The sequence below is a fragment of the Lissotriton vulgaris genome, chromosome 3_1, assembly GCF_964263255.1.
Source record: "Lissotriton vulgaris chromosome 3_1, aLisVul1.2, whole genome shotgun sequence".
NCBI classification, from domain to species: Eukaryota; Metazoa; Chordata; class Amphibia; order Caudata; family Salamandridae; genus Lissotriton; species Lissotriton vulgaris.
In genome coordinates, this window is record NC_141689.1 from 370,007,873 (window position 1) to 370,035,009 (window position 27,137).

A 27,137-nucleotide genomic window follows, 5' to 3' on the forward strand; every position below is an offset into this window, starting at 1 on the left:
CCTCCCTTAGTCACCATTCTTTCGCTTACAGGTGACATAAGTCATGCGCAATGGGATTCGCCCAATAGTAATTACGTGCTCTTGTTCTTTCAGGCTTACTTAATCAGAAATTCTGACAAAGCTGGAATTAATATTGATATAAAGTATATATCACCACACATTGATAGCAATATCTTTGTACACTTGTATATACACTTTAACACACTTCGTTGACAACATTAGTGAGTGACAGGGGGATCTGACCCGGTCCTGACAAAGAGGCACTTAGCCTCGAAACATGTTGACACGAACAGGAGAGCAAGCTCATTAACAAGCTTTTTGTCTCTCCGCCACACCCTTTTTAACGATACCAGCCAGTGACTATTAAATAATTTTTTCTACCACTAGGCCAGGTATTATTTTAAGACTCACTTTTTCTATCACTCCTGACCCTACTGACACTCACTCAAATACACTCACATAGTGCCCACAAAACAAGGTGCTCCAGCATAGTCGCTCGTCGTTGCACGCCCCGTCCCGCAGCGGGGCGGGAAGACCCCGATGATGAAGCATGACAACAAGGGCCCTTTTGGTGTATGAGGGGTATTTTAACAAATACTGTGTATGCCAAGAACAACTGGACACACAGACAACCTGCTTCAGGTGGCCCTTTTTGATTATCTGATCAGCAATAGCCACCATTTTCAGCAGTCTACCTGCCATTTAAAGGTACACATTTAGTGGTTCCCTGCACCAGTCTTTTCCCCTGCTTTGCCCTCAAGAGGCTCTATGGCCCATAGCCTTCTTTCAGGGTACCTAAGAGTGATGGAGTCCAAATCTTATCCTAGCTGTCCCTCATGGAGCTTAAGGGGGGCAGTGAAAATGTCCCTGGAGAGAACCTAGCTAGTCCTGGAGGCCAGCTGCAGGCAATGTCCTTAGCCCACCAGGGGCATCACCGTCCAGCTGTCCATGATTCTGGTGCTGTCACTGCCTAGGTTTATCTGTCTCTCCCATGTTCAGGGGTTTATAAGATTGGGTGGAAAGTTGTAGATGCCAGGCACTTATGGCCAATACCAAATTATTTCTCCATGCCTGCCTGAACACTCCTGCGCAGCATTCTGGGACAATCCAATAAGGCAGAACATTTCTTGCCCTGTGTCCACCTAGAGGTGTGGCTATGATAATGGGCAAACCCTCACTTATGGTCACTCCAAGCCAGTTTGGGGCAGCTCCCCCTCTCACTTGTTTTGGAGCCAAGTTGGCTAGAGTGACAAAGGATTCAATAACAAGAGGAGCTTAGAGGGAAAATTGTGGGTACTAATGGGAAAACGCCCTCCACTCAATGAATACAATCCAAAAGAATTCCCAATACCCAGGACTATGGTTAGTAATTATCTAACGGGCATGAGACCCTAGTCCGCCTAAATTCTCAGATAGTAGAATTTCGGAGAACACCTGATATTATTTCTATATTTAGGTGTTCATTGTCTCTAATGCCCTACTGTCCATAAATAGACAATCTAGTCTGTAACTATTACTGATTGTGGGGGGTTTCATATATTTTCAACTCGGCGCAACCAAAAAATGTCAGCCCTGCATAGGACCATACATATACCCACACATACACCAAAATAATCAAGGACTAGGGTCTCATGCCCGTTACATAATTACTAACCATAGTCCTGGGTATTGGGAATTCTTTTGGATTGTAGAGTGACAAAGGAAACAGGGGGCAGGACTGGTGTTGTTTCATCTGCTTGTGACCGGGCAGACCCCTTTGACATGTAATCAGTTCCAGGGCAGAGCCCCTAAGTCATCTTGTCAAGGGAAGTCCAGCCCCTTCCCACTCCCAAGACCTCTGTCTGAGAGTAATCTATATCTCACTAGAGGAGAGTCATTCAGCTGCCAGGTGACAGTTGAATACCTACAAACTTTTACCAGAAAACTGGGAACTTTTTAAAAGTACCTGTTGCTTAATAGATATACAAAATATGATGTCAGCATGACATTGCATTTTGGATAACTATGAAAATGTGTCTTTGAATTATTTCTCCAGCTGCTACCAATCTGAATTTAGCATTTATTACATGTAACAATGTAGCTCAGTGTTTCCCTATGGATGAAGCAAGACTTGCTACAGTGTAAATAGCTTTTGAGGATATTTCACTGTAACATGTCCATCATTAACTTTTATAGGGCCAATTTTTACGCACCCTACCTTCATGGGCAATAAGTCCTATTTATGGATGCCTTGTTAATATTTAAAAGGAAGGTTTAGCAGTGTCAAAATAAATTATTTTGACAGGTCAAATTTGTAGTTTAAAACTGCCACAGACATGTTACCTGTGTGCAGTTTCCAGGCCCTATGGTAGTCTCCCACATGCAGCCCGCACACACGTACATACAGGTTTGTATGTAACAATCTCAGTGCCCCTTAGCATACCTGCAATGTAGCAGCCTTATCTTAAAAGGTGAACACCCGTGAAAATCAACTACATTAAGTCAACAAAATGAATGTGTCTGTTTGTAACGCAACTGGAGCTCATGTAAAATGCTCTGATACCTTACTGTTGAGTTCACGCTATATAAAACTAAAAAACAAAATAAAAAAAGCCTGGTGCTCTTTTTCTACTCAGCCTTCGACACAGCATCCCACAATGTAATCATTCAACTACCTGCCCTCGTAGATATGAGTGACAACCTCAACTCCCTCAAAGCCACCTCCCATGCAGATGATATTTTACTGCTCTTTCACCAAAGCACTCTAGGGAAAAGCTCTCCACTCCTGCTCACCATTGTCACTGCCTGTCTCACTTAAGGAATGTTTCAAGAAGCTCTCAAAACAGGTCAAATATTCCAACTTCTAAAGATATCCATAGTAAAACCTGATGACTTCAACAACTACTGGCACATCATTCACCGACCCTTCATTGGCAAGATAATTAAAAAGCAACCCGTCCAATTTTACATCTATGCCAAACAACTTCTGTAAACCCTGCCTATTGGCTTCAGATCGTATTGCATGCAGCAAGAAGGCATCTACCAAGAAATTGTAGTCAAAACCATCCTAACCACATTTTAAAATGAGCCATGCTTCAAAATATTGGTGGACCTCTCATGTGCCTTCGATAGCATTACCAATTAGCCTTCATCATCACCCTAAAGTCTCAAACAGGATTCCCTGGCAATGGCCATGACAGTCTCACTTTCTACCTATCAAAATAACACCAATCCATTCACATAGGTACACAAGAGTTCTCTATCACCTGTGGAGTTCCCCGTGTTTCCATCTTGTACTGTGTCACTATCAACTTCTATATGAATGTCTTGGTTTAAAAAAAAAAACAATATGTTGCAGACACACATCTGTACTTGAATATATCCTCAGTTTAGGACAGCTCATGCCTCAATCGCTGCATCATCCAGTCCTGGATTGCAAGTACCTACCCAAAGCTAAAGCCCACCAAAACAAATTTCCTGTATTCAGCAAGAACCTATTCACTAGGAACAACAAATAGTATCTAGCCCAAACATGATTTGAAGGTATGAATTGGATGGATTTGAACCACAACTTTAAATCAGTATGATATCCCTTGAATCGTCCCGGGTCACTGACCCTCACCCTCAAGGAATGAATCATGAAAAAAGTCCAGTACCAAGTCTGCTACTAAAGAAAATGAAAACATTGCTCCAAGAGAGCAACATGAGAACAACTGTTCAAGGCTTTGTACTCTAGCACGTGCTCTGCTAGGTGGCCTTCCAGACCCACAATTTGGTATTCTTATGATCATCTCATACTCTGCAGCACACCTCATCAAGGGCCTGAAGAAATATGACCACTTTACACCCACCCTGATTAACTCCACTGTCATACCTTGCATGCCCGTACCATCTTCAAAAGCAGCTTCATCATCTACATAACAGCCACACCTGGCAACCTGACCTCTCTGTCTCACAAGCTCACCATCTATATTGGCACCATCACACTGGAGGCAAAGACGTGAAGAAAAGAAGAAACAAGGCAAGAGGTCTTCTCCATTAATACACCCATGATCTGGAATGACAGTTCACATCTATGAAAACCAGATAATCGTGCCCCAATTTAGGAAAAAGCTGAAGACACACCACTTTAAAGAACAATGTATCACAATGCATCTGCACCCAGCTATAGCTCTGATAATTTGTTGACTTTATCTTTGCCTTTGATACTGAATTCCGTTACCTTTCAGCTTGTTACACACTATATAAGTACCACATACTTATATACATACATACATGCATAGTAGGTTATACCAGACTGCTTTTACTCTTCTCAACTATGTGGCAATCTTATTTTAAAACATTAATGACTAAGATCAGCACAGTACCTTTAGATTTCCCCTCCCCACTCAATCTCACACACTTTTCTATCAGTGATTGCAGAAAGGTCAGGAAAGTCAAAGGGACTGATTAAACAAACCCTTAAGCCATAGTTCATAGTTACAAGTTCCTGTAAAGAAATATTTAAGCTGTAAGCTGCTTACTCTCTATCCGAAAATGAGTTGTGGTTGTTCATTAGCTAGTTGGAGATTTCCATATGCAGTTTCAAAATAATTGTTGGAGAGTGTGTTACAACAGTAAACTTGCTACATGCAGACAACCGCAAGTGGTGTACTTCTCAATACTTCTAGAAACTGTGGTTAAATTATATTACTTTACAGTGTATTATTTTACCAAATTTAAGCAAGGGTGATAGAATAAGTTGGTCCTGTGGGGAGTCAACCATTTAATCTATATTTATCTCACTGAGATTAGAACTTCTTAGCTGTAGGTTACAAGTATATCTGTACAGCAGCCACATTTATCATGAGATATCTATAGAGATAGGATCCAGCTGGATAACTTAGATTTTGCTCTAGGCACACTAATGACTCTACCTAGTTTACTGACATAGATACCAAGTGGGCTGTAATAATACAGAATCCTCCGCACACGCTTTGCATGCAGTGCAGGCTGTTTGTCCATGCGCTCAGTATGCTATTGTAGAGCTCCGTGTTTATGTTCAAATGTGTGCTCGTGTTGTGCCAACATGAGAACTATGTTTTTATTTGAAGTGTTGTCCACAAGCGCTTCATGTGTTCTCAGCCCGTTCCCATTACCGTCACCGGGAAACCACCGTTACAACGCAACTATTACAACGCACACCGTTACAACGCACACCATTACAACGCAGGATCCTATACAACGCATGCCTTTACAACGCATGATATTACATAGCAGATGCGATTACAACGCATGCCTTTACAACGCAAGTATTGGTAAGTATATCATTTTATTTATCTTTTTTTATTTTCTTAAATATTAAAAATAATTAATAAAAAATACTTAAAATAAATTAATTAAAGTAATTTTATATATATACTTTGGGTTTTGGGGTACAGGGGTATTTTTAGGTTTCAGGGCTGGGTTTGGGTTTTGGGGTACAGGGGTATATTTAGGTTTCAGGGTTGGGTTTGGCTATTGGGGTACAGGGGTATTTTTAGGTTTCAGGGCTGGGTTTGGGTTTTGGGGTACAGGGGTATTTTTAGGTTTCAGGGCTGGGTTTGGGTTTTGGGGTACAGGGGTATTTTTAGGTTTCAGGGTTGGGTTTGGGTTTTGGGGTACAGGGGTATTTTTAGGTTTCAGGGTTGGGTTTGGGTTTTGGGGTACAGGGGTAGTTTTAGGGTTCAGGGTTGGGTTTGGGTTTTGGGGTACAGGGGTATTTTTAGGTTTCAGGGCTGGGTTGGGGTTTTGGGGTACAGGGGTATTTTTAGGTTTCAGGGTTGGGTTTGGGTTTTGGGGTACAGGGGTATTTTTAGGTTTCAGGGCTGGGTTTGGGTTTTGGGGTACAGGGGTATTTTTAGGTTTCAGGGCTGGGTTTAGGTTTTGGGGTACAGGGGTATTTTTATGTTTCAGGGCTGGGTTTGGGTTTTGGGGTACAGGGTTTTTTTAGGTTTCAGGGCTGGGTTTGGGTTTTGGGGTACAGGGGTATTTTTAGGTTTCAGGGTTGGGTTTGGGTTTTGGGGTACAGGGGTATTTTTAGGTTTCAGGGCTGGGTTTGGGTTTTGGCGTACAGGGGTATTTTTAGGTTTCAGGGCTGGGTTTGGGTTTTGGGGTACAGGGGTATTTTTAGGTTTCAGGGCTGGGTTTGGGTTTTGGGGTACAGGGGTATTTTTAGGTTTCAGGGTTGGGTTTGGGTTTTGGGGTACAGGGGTATTTTTAGGTTTTTGGGGAACTTGGGTATTTTTAGGGTTCATTTTTTAAATAAATAATTTAAATTAATTAATAAATACATTTTAATAATTTTATAATTTTTTTAATAATAGTTCTTTATTAATAATAGTTTAAAAAAATATATATGTGTACTAAATAATTATTTAAAAATTATTTAATTTATTAAATTAATTAAATTTTAGGTAATTACATATAAAAAAAAAATAATATACTTACCTATACTTACGTTGTAATGGAATGCGTTGTAATAGCATCTGCTATGTAATGTCATGCGTTGTAAAGACATGCATTGTAAATGCATCTGCGTTGTAAAAAATGCGTTGTAACGGTGTGCGTTGTAAAAGTTTGCGATGTAACTTCATACATCCCTGTCACCAGTAAGCTGTTGGAATTGGAACTGGATGCACACGGAGTGTTGTGGGGCCATGTTCTTGGAATAAGCTACCGCTTTCTGAAAAAGGATATTCCAATCTCGAGTACATTCATTGCATATTTTGGCAACGATTACATCCCACCGACAACATATTTGGCTTTCATCAAATTATTGCATCAAAGGATTACCAATTTCAACCGCTTCTACAGACCTGCACTGCCAATTAAATACCCACCCACACTGGGCTCTGCCTGGATTTGAACTCCACAGCTCACTTTTCCCTCACCTGGATGTTCGCATCCCTGTGATTCGCTCCCTGCACCACAGTAGGCGTGGTGACAGCTTCAGCCCACGGCCAGCAACTTTTTCCTGCGGTCCTATTGGGGGCATGTTCTTCGCTCAACCGGCACCTCGTAACTTCAACTTGCCTTCGTTCTTGGGCCGTGTCCTTTGTGCTCACTCCACTTCTCCGGCATCCATCCAGCCGCTGGGCAGGTAATTGGCCAGAACGATGGGGCTTGAATATATTCCCCCTCAAGAGGCATGAGACTTTCTTTTATAGTGGGAACACGAGAGAGGTGTTCTTTAAGCGCAAGTCATGCATACAAACTTGAAAAGAGGACCATAGGAAGATACAGCCAGATTCATGAAGCTAAATTGAGGTCGCAATTGCTGCGAAAATGCTATTGCGGGCGCAATTCCCATAATCGGAATTCACCATGAAAAAAGCGAATTCGCAAACACAGAATTGTGAAATCGCTAAAATATTCGCCGAATCCCGGCAGTAGACCATTTGCGATTCGGAAATAGCGAGAAATCACGGATTCTGCAAAAATATTAGCGAATTCGCAAATTCCTCGCAATCGGGATTCATGAAAAATCACAATTAGCGAAAAAACCCAAAATCGCATTTTGCGAGGCGCAAATTAAGGACAACCCAAAGCAGGTGGTAACCATCAAACCCATAGTAAAAAAAATTTGAAAAACCGTTAGCCTATCAGCAACTGGTGCAGGCCTGACCAAACACACTTAAGGAGAAGCAGAGCAGCATAAGGAGCGTCACAATGCCTCGAAAATACATGGTGGTCAGGCGGCGAAGGCTACAGCTAGCAGCACGGAGAAGACGCAGAATCCAGGCCAGGATCTTCCGCCAGCGGGTCACCCTGCTGGGCCAAACCAGAGAGAAAATTTACGCAAAGTACCGCCTGAATGGGGCAATGATCATCAAGCTAATTCAGGAGCTTGACCCCCTGATGCAGCACCCAACAAGGCGGACCAATGCTGTGCCAACACATGTCCAGGTATTGTGTAGCCTGCACCTCCTGGCCTCCGGGAGCTTTCAGGGGATAGTTGCGGCTGCTGTGGGATATCCCAGCCCACCATGTCCCACTGCCTAGGGAGTTTCCTTGACGCAATGCTGACCCAGCTACACCACCACATCAAATTTCCAACAATCCAACAGGAATTGGATGAGACCAAGCTGCAATTCTACAATGTTGCGCATTTCCCACACGTAATAGGATGCATTGACTGTACCCACATCCACATCTGCCCACCAGCTGCAACGGAGTACATGTACCGCAATCGCAAGTCCTACCACTCCCTCAACATCCAGATGGTCTGCAATGCAAAGACATACATCACGGACATAGTGGCACAGTACCCGGGGAGTACACATGACTCATTCATATTCCGGCACAGCGGCCTCCACACAGGACTGGCCAGGGGAGACTTCGGGGAAGGACACCTACTTGGTAAGTACACTTTTCCCACAATGTCACACTGCGATGAAGTAGCTGCGCTGCACAGGCACTCACCCTCTGCTCCTCTCATTCAGGTGACAGTGGCTACGCCCTGCGTGAATACCTCCTCACCCCATACCTCAAACCTGCTACACCACAGCAACGGAGTTACAACGTAGCACACATACGCACAAGGAATTGCATTGAGAGAACATTTGGGCTACTGAAGAGCAGATTCCGCATACTTAACAAGACAGGTGGGGCCATGTACTACAGTCCTGAAGTTTGCTTCCGCATTGTGGCTGTGTGTGCTATACTACGCAACATTGCTACCAAGCGCCGGATACCTGTCGACATCTCTGGCAGTGAATCGGAAGGGGACGGCCGGCCACCTGCACATGCGCGCCATGCACGCGGGGAGAACCCAGCTGAAGGCCACAGACGACGCAACCACATCACAATGAACAGTTTCTAGTGCAACCTCTCCCCTCACCCCACAAATCACAATTGCATGCAAAATTTAAAAATGACACAACGCCAATGTGGGATGCTAAATAAAATATATTTGTTTGATTCACAAAAAAGGTTCCTGTTGCCATCCTTCAAATGCTAACAGTATTTCAGCATACTGCTGCGTCCAATACACAGGGCAGGCTTATGTTCAGCCTGTGCCTGTCCAAGTACCATTCAGTCAGTTGCGCCTCCGGCGCGAATCACCCGCGCGCCTCTCTGGCTCCACCTCAGGCTCCGCACGTGTCCCTGCAGTGGGCCTCAGCGCCCCTACGTGTGAGGCAGAGTGGCTGCTCACACTTGATGTCCCTTCAATGGCATCATCACCCCCGACAGTGGCAGGTAGAGCAGGGTGAAGTGCGGTCACGGCAGTGGTCAGGTGCTCAAGTACCCTGGCCACATCCTCGCAGCACTGTATGAGCTGCTGCTGCTGCGCCAGGGACCGGCACGATAGCTGCGAGGTTGCACTGCCACAACATAATTTGACCGTGTGTAAGCCGTCAGCCGGGTCAGTAGCTGACGGTGGCGGCGGCGGGCTGTGCTGCGCTGCGCAATCATTGCAGCTGTGTTGGCCTCCATGGCTGCATTCATGCGGGCCATCCCCTCACGCACACCTGCCATGGCTGCCGTCATGCGGTCCATCCGGTCCCCCACACCTGCCACATTGCGGCCAATGTTGTAAAGCTGGAGCTGTATGGCCCCTTGCCGGCGTCCCTGCAGCTGGTGTATCCTGAGCATGCGATGTTCTACACTCATGCTGGGCAGCCGCTGTCCATTCCCCCTCCTGGTGCTGGGAGCATTGGTCTGCAGGCGAGACCTGCCATGCCTGCTCTGCTGGCCTGACACAGTGGGTGGCCGCTGTGTTGCCGCTGTCGTGGGAGCTGATGTTGATGCTCCAGCTGATGGAGGAGTGAAGCTAGGCATTGCTGGTGTGGCAGGGGCTGGAGGCACACTGGTGGTGGACCTGGCTGCAGGGGTTGTTGCAGCAGCAGAGGCTGGAGGCACACTGGTGGTGGACCTGGCTGCAGGGGTTGTTGCAGCGGTAGAGGCTGGAGGCACACTGGTGGTGGACCTGGCTGCAGGGGTTGTTGCAGCAGCAGAGGCTGGAGGCACACTGGTGGTGGACCTGGCTGCAGGGGTTGTTGCTGTGGCAGGGGCTGGAGGCACACTGGTGGTGGACCTGGCTGCAGGAGTTGTTGCTGCGCCAGACGCAGGAGGCTGTGTATGTAACGGCACCTCCTCGTCATCCTGTGCTTCCTCATCTATTTGCAGCCTCTCGCTGTTGCTGCTGTCTGCGCCGTTCATTAGTTGCATGTATCTGTCACACGTGCAGTTGCTACATGCATGCTGGGTGACATTCCCTGACTGCCTATGGCTTTGCGTACTTTTGAACCTGTCTGGCTGCATTGGGGTACTTCTACATTGTGGCCACACTACATGTCCCACAATGCTTTAGGGCATTACCTTATGTGCACCGATGGCATGACTATGGAACATTATAGGAGGCTATATGGTCATGGCCATTCATAGGGGACAGGGTCGCAGTCACATGCCACTTACCGTGGATGTCTTGGGTGGGGCGGGATGAGTCCAGACTGGTCACTCCGATGCACGCCTCAGCCTCCAGCGTGTCTTCTACACGATCCTCCAAGGGGGTGTTTGGAGGGACTGTAGGTCCTCCCCCTCCAGTGCCCAGGGACTCTCCAAGCCTCTCAGCTACCTTCTCTTTGGCACGACCTCGGAGGTCGTACCAACGTTTCTTAAGTTCATCCAGTGACCTGTCGGCCACACCCACAGAGTTCACCGCGGACGCTATGCCCACCCAGATCCTGCGTTTCTCCTGCTCGGGCACCCTCGTTGAGTCCTTCCTGAACAGTTTGGAGTGGTTCTCCACCACCCCTTCAATTAAGTGCTCCAACTCCTGCTCGGAGAACTTTAGCTTTCTCTTGCGCCCTGTGGTGTTGCTGGGCCCAGGTACTGCCTCCTCAGACATAGCTGCAGTGTAGTTGGGAAATGGTAATCCAAGCTGACTTGCAGGAGCTCTCTCTGTGGCTGCCTCGAGGTCTGCCTCACTGTGGTGAATGGGGGTGGGAACTGGCTGCTTCCTGGTTGTGATGTCATCACTGTGCTCGAAATGCGCTTTCGTTTTCAAGATCTCGCGATTTTGCGATCTCGCTTTTTGCGATCTCGCAATTAGCGATATCGCTATTTGCGATATCGCAAATCCGACACGGATGTAGCCGGAAATAGCGATTTTTCTGCGATTTTCGATAATCGCAAACGGTTTTTGCGGCCGCGTGCGAATCGCTTTTTTTTATTGCAAAACATCATGAATCCCGTTCTGCGATTTCTCAATTGCGATTTGCAGTTAATCGTTAATTGAGAATCGCAGAATCCGGTTTTCATGAATCAGGCTGATAGAGTGTCTTTTCCCTACTCCTATTTATTTATTTTCACTTTCACACGGTCCTGACGAAGCGCACGGGGATCCATTAGGGACCCAAACTCAGCGTGAAACATGTTGACCAACACACACACTCACAGTCACACACGGGCACTAGGAGCAGCAGAGTAATACCCTGACCTCTATGTCAATTGTTATTAGAGGTGCCCCAATGCCCCTGTATAACTCTTTTATCCTTACATCCCGGACCAACGAATAAAAATTGTCCTCACTGTACTGGTGGTGTAATTTTAACACACTATCACCAACCCTATTAGGCCCACACACCTGCATGCACAACTGCGATGTCTCCTAAAAAGATCTCAGACAAAGAGCCCTCTCGCAGGGCCTGTGGAGGACAGCAGCCCCACCCCCATGAGGAGCAACGCCCCTTGATGAAGCATGACACTCGCAAGGGTGTGTGAGGGCACTAATTCCTAAAGGAGAAATTCCCCCACCTTCATCAATTGGGAATCACATATAGAGACTTCTTTCTTTCCCTCTATCTCCTCCGCCAAAATAACCAAATTGGTTATGGATCTTAGCTGTAGGAACAGTTACCACACAGTGATTACTCGCTCCACTTTGACCTGCCATTCTGGTGGGGGCATGTTCTTCATACCGCCGGTACTTCGCAACTCTAACTTGCTGTTCTCTGATGGGCGTGTCCTTCCTGCTAACTCCAACCAATTGCCATTTACTTCCTTGGCTATCGTATCTTTATTGTCTGGATTTGGTTTGCTTCCTGGGGCATTTTGTTATAATCCAGCCTCCGGATAGCCTCGCTATTTCTCCTCACCAGGCTCATACTTTATATTTGTTTTGGTAATTTTGTCTCCCTTCAGCCTGTTGAATATACGATACACTGGTGTGTCACTTGTAGGTATTTATTCACTGATTTATTTATTATAGTATAATTCTGACATAGCCTCTGCATAACAAACGGCAATTACTCAGCCACCACCATTTCTCAGTCATCCTGGCAAACCTACCATTAAGTGGATCCATTGGTTTCGGTGGTTTGAAAATCATTTGTTTGCCATTGATGCAGCTGGTTACAGTCCTGCTTTCAATTTTGCTCTTTTATTTGGCAGTCTTGGTCATGCTGCCCAACACATCTTTGACAATTTACCTGTTTTCCCTGCACCATCCGTAGATGGTCCTTGGAACATTTATTTGGAGTCTGTTGCGAGATTACGCAAACAATTCTCTGATGAACCAAACAATATGCTGGAACATCATGCATTTTTTAAACGCAAACAATAAGCTGAGGAGAATGTTGAAGAATTTGTTTCCTCTGAGAAGTTTGGCTGATACTTATGAATTTGGTGCAATTCTTTATTATATATATTCAAGACCAGTTTGTATTCAATTGTGCTTCAAGAAAAGTTTGAGAGAGGTTATTAAGCTGCAGTAATCCCACTCTGACCAAAGTCCTTTATTTAGCTGAAAGCATTAAATGACCCCTCATGTCTTCTAAAATTTTACATCCCGAGTCTACATATGTTAATGCAGTTACCTCAAATGTAGAAGTCTCTGAGGATGTTTGCTCTGTTATTTCCAAAGGCAAATTATCTAAAAGTTCTAACAAAAATCTTTTGGGCTCCTGTTATAGGTGTGGTTCCAAAACTCACCTGAGTAATTTTCCAAGCTGTCCTGCCATAGGCAAGAAATTTATTTGATGTAAAAAGAAAATGGGAATTTCCAAAGTGTGTGCAGGAGTACCAAACAGCTTACTAGATTCAGCACTGTGGATGTTGATGTCTCTGCTTGTTCTGACACAGTCAGCAATGTTATTCTCTCTTTAGATGATGATAATCAAACATCTGCTATTAAGGTTCAAATATGTGATGTCATAATTGACCAGGTATCACTTCCAGTCATGGCGGATTCTGGCTCACCCATAACTATTCTTAGATACTCCACATTTTATCAGTGGTGGGGTAATGATTATTGCTTGCTGACCACTGCTGTCAACCCTAAAGCCTTTGGAGAAAAGTACATTGTTATGTTGGGATATTTTAATTCTAATGTCACTTGTCTTGGAAGAAGAATTAATACTATGGTCTATGTTGCAGGCAAGGAGAGGGATACTGTTGGATGGTGACCCTTGGCCAAAATGGGCTTATGATTGTTTCCTGGTTCTCCCAATCCTGTGGTTTTAGGAGATCTTCCAATTTCTCTAGCTGATTTTTCTCAAGAGTCTGTTTCTGACATTTTGTCTGATTTGAAATCGTTATTTTATGACCAGTTTGGCAAAGTCAAAGGATTTAAACATATGATTAGATTAATTCCTGGAGCACAACCTGTTATTAATAAGATTTGACCAGTTCCCCTGAGTATCAGAGTTGAACTTAAAAATTATGACTCATTGTCGTCACAAGGTATCATTCAGTCTATGGACTCTTCGCAATGGGTGGCCCCCATTGTTGTAGTACCCAAAAGGAATAACTAAATCAGGTTGTGTGCCGACGTGCATGCTCCTCATAAGAACATAATTGTGTATTGTCATCCACTTCCTATGATTCAAGATTTGTTAGCTAGTCTTGACGAGGCACTCTGGTTTTCCACCATTGACCCTATGTTAACATGCCACTAAATTGCTTTATCTCTGGATTCACAAGAACTTTCTACTTTTGCGACCCCTTATGGGTCGTATAAGTACTTGAGGTTTCCCTATGGACTTGGGTCTGCCTCCAGTGTGTCCCAAAAGCTTATGAATAGCTTGTTTGGGGACGTTGCTGGATTGCAGGCATACCAGTATGACATTTTGATTTATGCAAAGGATTTGTGTGAGCACAACAAAATCTTGAGGAAAGTGTTCTCTGTTTGCTTGAGATAATGACAGTTAGATTGGAGAAGTGTAAGTTTGCAACAAACGAATTGGAATATCTGGGTCATGTGATTACCAATGATGGCATTAGGCCTAAAATCTAAAATGTCACTTGTCAAAGCCATTACTGAAGCTAAACCCTCATCTGACAAAGACGCACTGCGTTCATTTTTGGGGAAAGCTGAATTCTACACTCGCTTCCTATCTGGGTATGCTCAGTTTGTGGAACGCCTCAGGGTGTTGCTCGGAAAGGGACACAGCTTTGTGTGGACTGAGGAACACTGTAAAGCTTTTGAAAAAGTTAAAGAGCTAATTGTCACCGCGCCTACCCTTAGTGTTTTTGTGAGAATTGCTCATCCACGATCACTATTGTTGCCATTGACCAAGTTTTGGGTGCAATTCTCAGTCAGAAACCTGCTGATGGAGATACAACCATTGCTTTTGCATCCAGGACCTAGTGATTTTATGAGCAACTGTACAGTACTATAGAGAGGGGGGCCTTAACATGCATTTGGCAGTTCACAAACTTAACACATATATTTGGGGAACAAAATTTGAACTTGTTACTGATCACAAAGCTTTCACGAATTGCTTACGTACCAATTTGTCTTCTAGACTTACCAGGCTGGTTTCTAAACTTCAAAAATACAATTTTGTTATAAGCAACATTCCTGGGGTTTAACATTTTCTGTACCTCGCATCGTACTTGAGTGTGATGAGGATGAGCCAATTGATGATGTTGAATGTGTTGCCATGTTGATGCACTTTTCGATTATCAGTCCACGGTTTCTGAACATGATTGGTCCAAAGCCTGTTCACAGGAACCTGTTTTGGGTAAAGTTGTTGAGTTTATCAAGCAGGGTTGGCCTATTGTTAGAAATTTAGTGGGGGATTTGAAGACTTTTGCACAAGTGTCTTACGAATTATCACTTGAAAATGGAATAGTCCCAAGGGAGGACAATTCTTTTCCACTGCAAGCTTATCATTTCTCAAGCACACTCAGGACATTTGGGCGACACCAAAACATCTATGAAAATCAAACAACAATATTGGTGGCCTGCTCTTGACAGTCAAGACAATGATTGACATGATTGACCCATGCCCGAGTGTATCCTATCTGATAAGCATTGGAGGAGCATGCAGGTCCCTCAACATCCCACAGTTTTTCCAGAGAAAACTTGGGAGAAATTAGGGTTGGATTTTTTAGGTCCCTATTTAAATTTACCAGGTAAGATGAAGTACACCATTTTGTTTATTTACTGTTACTCGAAATGGGTGTATCATGCGTTTGTAAATTCACCAGACACTGATGCAGTCATTAAGTTTTTGAAAATAAAATAATTGGTGCTTCAATGGTTTCCATCCTTCCTCCATCACAGATCACAAAGATTCAAGGCAAACCACTCCTTCTCCCAGCCTTCTCCAGAAGTCATTGGGGTCCCCCAAGGATCGCCCCTTCTCCTATCCTCTTCAACCTTTTCTTGAAACCTCTAGCTCACGCACTAAACTCCACGAACATTCTCTTCCACATGTATGCCTACAACACTCCACTCTACTTGAAAATCTCATTCCCAGAAAACATCATCTCACTCAACAACGTCCTAACGTCCACTCAAAATTGATTAACTGAGATACATCTCCTGCTCAACACCTCCAAAATGGAGTTCCTGCTCATCTCCCCTCCAAAACACATCCCCAAATTAGGTCTCTGGCTGACTTACCTCAATGCTTTCAATTGCACCCCGATTATCATAGATTCAACCAAATCACTAGGAGTCACCGTGGACAAGCACCTGAATATGAATAATCACATCAACAATGTTTGTAAGGGGGCAAACCACTTGACTCGAATTCTCAGAAATATCAAACCTTTCCTGTCACACAGTGATTTCAAACAGGTGGTCCAAGCACTTGTCCTGCCGAGGCTACACTATTAATCAACAAGAAACAAGTGCCAATACTGATCATATATTCATGGTATTATTCTAACAACCAGAACAAAGACAGTTTATCAAAGCTGGGATATACTAATAAATAGCTTTTTTATTACAACCAAGTCATCAAGAGAGTACATTTGTTTTAGTCATATACTGTCAAAAGAAACAGAACATTTTTAACAATAACAAAAACAGTTTTGGACACAAACAGTGAAGCATTAAAATCAAACATGCATTCCATACTCAATCATACCTCAATCATACCATTCATTCATACACAAACGGCATACAAATACTCAGCCCTATTGAATATGAATAGACAAGCGGGTTGAGTATTAGATCTGCTGCAATATATACAATTATTTACATCAAATTATACTGTGAACTCGTATTTATAGGTCTGAATCAGATAAGTCATGAAAATCAAATCGAGCAATCAAACAATATAAATAAAGCAATTCTAAACCAATAGTGTAACAGTATATTAACACTAAAGGAGAAACAAGAGGAGCAGACACTGGGCATGAAAGGGCATGTTTGATTTTAATGCGCTTAGATGATTTTGTGCTTTTTTGAGCATTTTCATTATTTAGCAAACATCAGTTTTCATTCTGAGACTTGCCATTTTGATTTTTAGAACTGTGAACAGGGGAGCCATGAACCACCAGCTTTTTCAACTGCAGCGAGGGTTGTTATGTTTATGTGCTTCTGCTGCCTACAACGCTGCAAAAAAAAAATCATAATTATCCCTGTAAGGCAATAGTGAAAGAGATGAGAAAGATATGTCTAAGGAAATGGAAAAAAGCACCAGACATGAAAAAAATTGGAAGAGCAAGCAAAAGCGAAGAAGAAAGAAAGATGGTTAGATAGAAAAGCTAAGAAGGGTTAAAAGAAGAAAGTTAAAAGGGAGGGAATGAAAAGGTAAGAATGATGCTCACTCGTGAACAAAAACCACACAGTGTTTTTTAGTTTTAAAGTTTTATTTTCAAATAAGAAATAAAAAAACAATTTCTTTATTTTTAATAGTGTAGTATTCTGAGCGAGCAGTGGCGATAGATGACGTTAAAGTTTAAACACCCTTCCCTAGAATCAATATACTTCAACTTAACACATCTAATTATTAGAATAACTCTGCGGGAACCCTCACCTTGTTTGAACTTCAAGTACTGGTGGTGATGAGGAGTAGGTGGTGAATTGAAAAGCTCTTGTTGGCAGAAGGGCAATGGAATCTTCTGTCTGTAATTAGAAAAATGGTGCACGTTAAAAAGCAAGCATTCATCAGTTGTGCCAAAAAGTGAAGCATGTAATGGCTAAGCATATAAAAGGTTAACACCCTCCCCAAAACCGTCACTTTTTTTTTTATTCCCAATAAAAAAAAATTGGTTATGTATTAACATTTTCTACCATTACGAGACGAAATAGGGGGTGGTGTATGGCATTTAAAAATATTACATGTTTTTTCTAGGCATCACAACATCGGATGCAGCACATACTACCACCACCACCAGTGCTGGGGCCAGCAGCGCGGAGGCGTCCACTCCAGGGGGTGATGCGGCGGCGCCACAAGTGCCACCAAGAGGAGCTGTGGGGGATGGCTCAGCAGCGGCAGACGGTGGTAAGGTATTATACTCCTTACTTATTGACATTTTAGAGTAGGCTCACAAAGGAGTGTAAGATGTGCTGTACAGTAGACAGTACACTAGTACAAGTACACTGTACTGTTGAGAACAGTTACAAATTTCGAACTACATTTTTGCCAATCACGGAGAAGACAGTTACCCTTGACTTAGAAATAGCATTAGCGGCGGTAGTTCTTGAGTAAGCAATGGCCCCCTCTATTTGGCTTCAATTCAGCTGGGAAACTTTTATTGTGAAGCCAAGTCATATCAGATGAACTTGAGGGATGTGATGAATGAAAAGGGAAAGAAGGGTGAAAGGAAGGACGAGCAATTCGTACCATTTATGACTCTGAAGAATGATACGTGTTTTTGAATGCAGGCAGAGGTGGCTGATGGGAAGGAATCAGATGCATGGCTGCTTGAAGCAAGGATGGTTGGAGGAAAAAGAAAAGATGACTGCCTGTGTGGGTGAATCAGAAAATGCATGTGTGGTGTGCATTGCAATATATCATTTGGGTGAAACTCAAACGCAAGTCAAGACGGTGGTTTACCAAATAAAATGAAAAGGGTGTTAGTTGGTTGTTGAGAAAAAGTAAAGTTGGTACAGTTGAGACATTAAGAAGAATGATAGACGTTTACTTTGGAAACATGGATGGTATCTACTTCCTTGTAGATAGCAGAGGTGTATGTAGAGCAGACGCTCATTGGATGAAGAGTGTTACTTTGAACAGCATGTCCGTGCCAGAGTAGCAAAGCAGAAGAAATCCAAATACTAGAAGTTGTGATTGTTCAGAAATACTCCCTTGACTAACAGTACAGTAGTTTACTTTGGAAGCACAGCATATATTGTGTATGTATTGTATAGTTGGCATTATATCAAGTCAAGTCCCTTCCTCCAGCAATTATGGGTACCACACTCACTCCCTATGTTAATCATTTTCTTTCAGCTGTGTCATGGGAGGACTATCGCTGTTATTCACTCAATCTATCAAAACAATGCACCTAAATTCATCCATCATATAAGCAAAAGATCATGTGATCGGTAGGATATATGATCAGAAATGAATAATCTTCATTTTCCTTTTGTAGTAGTCAAGGCCCAGGGGGGGGAGCAGTGCGAAATATAAATTACATTGAGCAGTAGCCCTTGATGTAACAGAGTATGGCTACCTGCATGTACTGCTTTAAGTAATGCGAGTCTGCGTCATCATTGCTTGTGTCTGTTTTTTTTGGGTGCAAGCTGAGTGAGTAAGCATGGGCGGAAAATCCGTTCCGCTCGCGGATTTTCGGTAAATTCGCAATCCGCGAGATTCGCGAATTTCCCGCAAAATCCGCGAACGGAACGGATTGGGTCAAAAGTTCAGGCTGACTTTTGTAACTCTTTTAGAATGGCGCTGGCAAGCTGCCAGAGCCATTCTAAAATAGTTACAAAAGTCAGCTTCAACAGGAAGCTCTAATAGATAAAGTAAAGCAGGTGCTGCACAAATTCAGTTGCACAATCTTTAATGACCCCAAACTTGGGGTGATTAATGATTGTGTAACTTAATTTGACCTTCAACTGGAGCACCTGCTTTACTTTATCTATCAGTGCTTCCTGTTGAAGCTATTTCTAGCTATTTTAGAATGGCGCTGGCAGCTTGCCGGCGCCATTCTAAGTGGGGCTGAGGGCAGAAGGGCACAAAAGTGGGACAGAGGGCAGAAGGGGACAAAAAATGAGTGGGGCAGAGGGCAGAAGGGCACAGAAACGAGTGGTACAGAGGGCAGATGGGCATAAAAAACGAGAGGGTGGCAGTGATTAAGCAGGCAAAAAAAAACCCCCGCGAAATCGCAAAGCGCCTCGCGAACACCCGCGAACACGCAAATCGCCTCGCGAACACCCGCGAACACGCAAAAATAAAATAATCTGCGAATTCGCGCAAATTCGCGAATTTTGCGGATTGCCAATTCGCAAATTCGCGAATTGCCAATTCGCAAAATTCGCCCATGCTTATGAGTGAGCTGGCATTTTGCCGCAAATTCATGTACAAGTAATTTCTTTCGCAAAACAAGAGAAAAAAAGAAGAAGACTGGTGTACGCTCTGACTATGTAGTGAGTCCATAGTGCTGCCAGTAGAATTCCTGAAACTCCCACTAATGTTACAGGCCTATAAAGACGGCGGAAAGATACATGCCAAAATGTTATACTGTGCTTGCAAGTTGCTAGTGTTACTGTGAGACAACTTTCTGTTGAATTATTTTGTGTTAATGTTAAAGAGTATTGGTTACAGTATTTTTCTTTCTTTCTTCATATAGATGCTCCACAAAAGCTCACCAGGAAGGAGATGACTGTCCGGGCCAGGGCCCGGAAGCTAGAGGCCATTTGTGCTGAATATCGGCGGCTGTGGGCTCGGGAGCAGGAGGAGGAGCCGGTAACAACTGCATCCTCCTCCAGTGCCCCCGGGGCCACCAGCCTCCAGTTGTACGGCGCCATGGTCCGACAGCCTCCCGCCGCGCAGCAGCAAGTAAAACACCAGCTGACCCCCCCCCGAGCCTGGATGGCACATCAGCGTTGCCTCCGCAGGAAAGTGGACTCCCTGGAGCGCGTGGTAGAGAAGGTCTAGCGTCAGCTCCGGGACCTCGGCAAAGAGATGCGGGACAACCTGTCCACAGGACACCGCCGGAAGAAGTGACTGTCCCTTGCCCCTTTTTTAAATAATGTTGTGTGGGTGGGAATTGGGCGTTGGTGATTCAAAGGGAGTTTTGAAGGACATTTGGACATTTGTTGGGGTTAGGGAGGGGGGTGAGTTGGGTCTTTTGAATAGTTTATTTTTGTTGGGGAAAATATATTTATTTATTTTACATACTTAAACATAGTATACGCGTTCATATTATTTTGTCAGGTGGTGGGCGGGCGTTACTGTACGTTTGGTTTCCTCAAACTTACCAGCACAAATTATCTAAACGTCCTTAAATGTACAAAAGTGCCACTAACAGAGTTAGTGAATTCAATTGCCCTACTAGTACCTTACTAGTACTACTGTCAGTCTCTCCTCTCCTCCGACTCCTATCCAATTATTCTACCTCCCCAAAATGCTTATCTTACCTGTGATTCATGTTTAAGAATAGGGCTAGACACAGGACTGGCTGCATGGCAAATGGCGATTAAGGTTGGGTATGGAATCTTGGACAGATGAAATGTCATCGTTGTGCTGGTAGTAGTAGTGTTACACACTGGCAGTAGCAGCATATGAAAAAAAGGAAATTAAACATTGAGTTGCCTGAGCGTAGCATTAGAACAGTACAATAGGTAGCACAGTAGAGAACAGTGCCATAAATTGTAGCCTAAGCAGTGCTAAAGTATTCAAAATATAAGTACTAAGTGCGTGGAGTATGGCTACTATAAGAAATAGTATTGAAGGCGAAGGACACAGCAGCGTAAGCATTAAGCATTCGATTCGTCACGTGTAGGAGGAGGATTTTGTTGATGATCAATCCACGATGGCGCACATGAAATTCTGATTTGAATGATTTTTCTGTTGCTTTGACCTTATCCTCCCCAGCAAGTGTGTGGAATTATTGTTGTCATTTAGTCACACCTCAATGAAAACGACACAGCCCGGGGGTAGAGGGTTAGGGTTTGAAAATTGGATGGGAATGGGGGTTTTTGGGAACGTTTTTTGGAGAGAGGAAAAAAAACACAGCATGGACAAACAACAAATGAAGATAAACAAATCTTTGGATACGAAGATATCCATAAATCTTTTAAGGGACATAAAGGAAGTGCATGCACTACTGCATGCATGAAGTTGTTTGCTAAATGGATGGTTAGGTTACTGAAAACTAAGTAGTACTATCTACAACTTACTAACTATGAAGAAACAATGTGACAGTACAGGGCTGCAGTAATTACACAATTTCACTTGCCTATCTGCCCTCAGAGAGAATAAACACTTAGTACATTAAATTAGTTTTAAAAATAGCAAAGAAAAATAAAATGCATACAATGGCTGGAGGGATAATATTGAAGCAAAGAGCAAACAAATGCACAGAGTCACACTCATAGAAGTTCACAACAATACCATTATTTAAAAGATAAGGAGAAGTGAAGAAGATATTGTAAATGTATGCTGTAGTTGTCCTGTTGAATATAGGAAGTTGCATGCATCCAGCCATTCCTCTTATTCGCGGTACTCCTCCATTCCATCTGACGCTCCGTCTATCAATCTTGGTGACCAGACACACTGTCCACTGCCTGCCTGGCGGATGCGGAATTGCGGATCGCTAATGGTAAACCTGAGTTAATCGTTTTTCCCATCGCATAGGGTGATAACCGGCCTGTAATTGTTGATGGAAAAACAGAAAGTGATATTAAAACACCACAGACAAAAAAATATAAGGTACGCTGTATAGTGCAAAAATAACACTTTCAGTTTCAGAGGCTACAGTATTACATACAAGCATCAATTCTAAAGTGTGTACTCTGAGTCTCCTTATCAAGGATAGTAATAATTAGCACACAGTAGGCCAGGGCCATGCAGACGTTCAAGGCAGGCACCACTGAATGAAGCAACCTGATGTAGCATACCTCTTTGACACAGACAGACAAAGCCTATCTAATTGTATGCAGCAAGCCACATAGCCGCAATTTTACATGAACTGCTGTCTGGACTCTGGCATAGCAACACTACACTGGCTCGACCACTCCATACTACGACTACAGAGACATGTAGTTCTGCTGTAGAAGTTGTTGTTGGCTGGTTTACCTGTTTGCCACTCACGAATTCGCCATTGTTCTTCCGTAAACCGACGATGATGATCCATCCATCCCAGTGAGTGACTGTAAAGAAAAAAGATATATTATTTAACTTTGATCATCAACACTCATCATCATCATGGTATATTGGCAAACAGTGAGTCCAAGGACATTTTGCATAATGGAAAATGCAATGTAGTGGCCCCTGCAGTTGAAGTACAAGGTAAAAAAAACAGAGTAGACTTGAGTTACATTTAGTGTGTAAAAGATTAAATATTAACAGAAGACATATGATTCATTTCATGCACAACAAACAAACAGCAATTGCTTTCATCAGAGCCAGACAGCCATTGCTGTCCACTGCATGCCATTTATTTATTTATTTATTTATTTGCGGGTTTGTAAAGCGCTTGAATAAACTCCCGAAGGAGTATCTCCGCGCTCAAAGACAGCAGAAGCAAGAACCAGGACAATAACAACAGTACAAGACCAAAGCTCACAGATTGGCTGATATTTGACTACCTCGTGATTTAAACAAATTACAGCTGAAACATAAAAGTTTTCTGTTGCTTTCTGAAGGCAAAATGATCAGAACACTGTCTTAGTTGGAGAGGAAGGCTATTCCACAAAATAGGACTCACCAATGACAAAGCCTTGCCACCCAGTCTGGTCCTGCTAATCTTGGGTATCCTTAGCAGCAACTGATCACTTGACCTAAGGGTGCGTGTGGGAACATATGGAACAAATTTATTTGCCAAATAGACAGGTCCTAAATCATGTAGTCCTTTATGCACTATACAGCATGTCTTGAATTTCACTCTTTGGCGGACAGATAACCAATGAAGTTTTTCCAGCAGAGGTTTAGAAGAAGATCTAGGGGGTGCAGTGGAGAGGTGTGGCTCAATGGTTAGAGGCGGCAGACCCGAGTGCAGAGAACGGCCCGGGACCAGGGTTCGATCCCCGACGCGGCAGGGTCTTGGACCAGGATCAGCGGACTGATAATTCTCGCATCGGTGCCTACTCCGACCAGGGAGCACACTCGGCAACTCTGGGCATTAGCTTGCCTCATCTCCACAACGGCCCCACACAAACGCCGGGGATGCCTGGTTTCACCTTGGAGACCCCCAGGAGGGACTATCTCACAGGGAAAGCCAGGACGGGTTCCCCAGCGGTCTATAGCGCTACGAGGCCTCCGGGTAGCAGTGCGCTTTACAAGACACAACAATTGAGGATCAGCCTGGCTGCGGTGTTTTGTATTACCTGCAGTCGGTCCAACACCTCTTCATTTGCAGTCACCAGGAGACCATTACAGTAATGAAGTCGGCTGATCACTAGAGCCTGAACCAAAGTTCTTCTAATGGAGTCCAGAAGGAGCGGGAATATCTTACAGAGGAGTCCTATCACATGGAAATAGGACCCCACCGTATTGTTTCCATGTTGTTTCATTGTCAACTCCGGCTCCAGACGAACCCCAAGGTTCTTGATTACTTGTTTTGGTTCGGGAACTGGCCCCAGATCTAATGGCCACCAATCAGGGGACCATAGTATCTTGGCATCACCGAAAAGCATCACCTCAGTCTTACCAACGTTACACTGAAGGAAGTTGGAAGACATCCACTGGGATACTGCTTTCCTCCCCTCGGAGAAAGATTGTATAACCTCCGGGGTCAGCGATTTAAATGGGAAAAGCAGCTGGGTGTCGTCAGCATAAGACACTGGACAGAAACCAAAAGCTCTTGTTATGTCTGCCAGGGGGGCCACATAGGTGTTAAAAAGAGTAGGGCTCAAACATGAGCCCTGTGGCACCCCCTTGGTAATCCTAACCTCATCCGACCGAAATTCACCCATGGTGATACATTGGGTACGGTCGGAGAGAAAGCTCTTTATCCAGTCTAGCGCCTTGCCACCCAATCCATTCACAGTCAGTCTTTCGATCAAGATCTTATGAGAAATGGTATTGAACGCTGCCGATAAATCCAGTAGCACCAGGACAACGGAAATACCCCTGTCCATTATTCATTACCTGTTCCACTTTTTGTCCGCAACTTGTTCTGAAAGTGAAGGCCCACAGGGCAGCCTCTCGTGTCAATTTCAGAAGTAAGTGTCAGCAATCAGCATGTAGTCAGTAATTCCAGTCGCACTTGAGGGGACTCGTCTACGAACCAACAGTTTCTTGATTCTGTGTAATCCAGCCATCTGCCTTGAGGGAAATGGATAGGGGGAGTCTGGAGGAGGAGGAGGAGAATAGAGGAGCATGACTGAGTTGTGAACTTCTAAACCTCAGGAATGCAGATAGCGGCACCTTCAAATCAATAAAAAAATAAGATGAAGACAGTGCTGCTGATGGATTTGTTGTGATTAGGTGATTAGAGTTTTGTTGTGGTAAAAGTTGCAAAACAACGAATAAAAGTGAATAAGGACGAAAAAAAGGAAGTCATTTTCAGGCCTCGGTGTCAGGGAAGTAGAGCTCGTCCTCAAACTCTGAGAATTGAGACGGGAGTAGGTCTGCTAACAGAGAAGAACTTCCGTCACCTAAGTCGGTGTCCTCTTCTTTCTGCGTGCATTCACGTATTTTGTAATCTGGTGGTTTGAAGTGCTGATTTATCTTGATCATTGTTAACCTCTCCACATTTTTGGACGAGAGGCGGGTCCTTTTTGAAGTTACAATGGCACCAGCAGCTCTGAAAACGCGTTCAGAAGACACGCTTGCGAGTGGGCAAGACAAATAATTTAGAGCCAGCTTGGTGATCAGTTTCCATTGACCCCTGGCCCTTTTCCCTTACCAATACAGCAATAGGTTCTGATTAGAGAAGACCTCTGTTGGGTCATCCAGATAGGCCTGCACCATCCACTCAAGGTTCTCCTGGGGTGCTCCATTTGCGCACCATCTGTGGCCTTTGCATCAGCACTGGAACGAGCAAACCCTTGATAAGTTATCCAATCTGCTTCGGACAATATTATGGCTGGGCCTGATGCAGGTGAGGATGATGATACGGTTGCCGGTGTAGGTAACGGCTGTGAGGGAAAGTGACTGCCTTCGGCCACAGAAGTGGACCTTGACACCGGATGGCCTGCTGATTCAGTAGTACTTCTGCCGGTTCCTTCAATTTCCTGCCGCTCTTTTCCTAACCGAGTGGCTAACAGAGCTGGCCAATTTTTGTACGCTGAAACATCAGATTCATTAAAAGGAATGAATGCTTTGCTGGCCACTGCCTTTTTGTATCGTGGATCCAGAATAGTGGCACAAATGTAATGTTGTTCTGTATGTATTTTTTTAAGCCTTTCATTGTCAACTAGGCGGGTTAATAAGCTCACAGCCAACTGATATGCGTCTTCCTTGTTAGTATCACCTTTGAACATTGAAGACACCGCCTTCAGTTGATTCTCTAGCCTGCGCAACAATGGGATAGCTTTGCCCAAAGTACAGTCCTCCCTGCTGACTTCATGCTTGAAGACCTCAAAAGGACGAAGCATGTCTGTCAGGCTTTTAACTAGCTTCCATTCCTCCAACTCTAGCCTCATGTCTTTCATTGCAGAACCCAGTGAAAAGACATACTCATTGATTACCAAGCACTGCTCAGACAGACGCTCAAGCATGTAAAAGATTGAATCATTGATTACCAAGCACTGCTCAGACAGACGCTCAAGCATGTAAAAGATTGAGTTCCAAAGTTTTACCACCCCCTGGATGAGTCCTCTGACTGGCAAACGTCCATGTTGAAGTTTCCTCAGCTGCTTCTATGCCTTAAAAGAACGGCTGAAATGTGTGCAGATTCTTCGGCAGGTGGTCAGTAACTTGCTGACTGTGTTTTCTTTTTTCAGGAAATCTTTAACATTGTTAATACTGTGCACCAAACACGGCACTCTGAAATAGCAACCATCATGCATGGCCTTAACTATATTACTGCCATTATCCATGGAAACATAACCAATCATGCGCTTTCTTGGATGCAACCATTTATAGACCTTACTCTGAAACTCATCCAAAAGGTTTAGTGCAGTATGAGATTTCTCCATGGCAAACATGGCTACTGTTGAATGTTTCCGAGTAGCTTGAAAAACTGTGTCTATGCAACACCTGCATATAACTTGTCTCTAACCCCTGCAAAAGAGACCCAGTGTGCAGTGATGCACATATAATCAAGGGCTTGGCAACTGGTCCACATGTCTGTTGTCAGGTGGATAGTGTGAACAGCACTCTTATGCAAAGCTGCCCCAATCACCTCCAACACATCTTGATGTAGTGCTGGAACCGCAACTCTGGCAAAATAGGACCAGCTCGGAACCTTCCATTTAGGGCAGACTGTTGCCACAAATTCTAGAAAACCCACCCCTTCCACAAAAGAAAAAGGGAGAAGGTCCAGCGCTAACATTTTAGCCAGCATTGCATTATAAAGACGTGCCGTAGGGTAGTTGCATTCAAATGGCGCATCCAACCAAAACATGCTTTTAATGGTGGCCTGGACCGTTTTCATACGTGATGATAATGATGATGCAGACTTCTTCAACCCAGTTAGGCTCATTGATGTACTTTTTCCCATTGGTGTCTCTCCCAGACTCTTAGTGTGCCTCATACATGTTGCTGGGGTAGAGGGTGTGGGCGCTACCACTGCAGTGCTGCTGCCAGGGGTACTGGGTGTACCAGAAAAAATGTCTGTCACTTCTTCACTTCCCCCCTGCACGGTCAGCCCCTCGTCATCATCAGATGCAATATGAA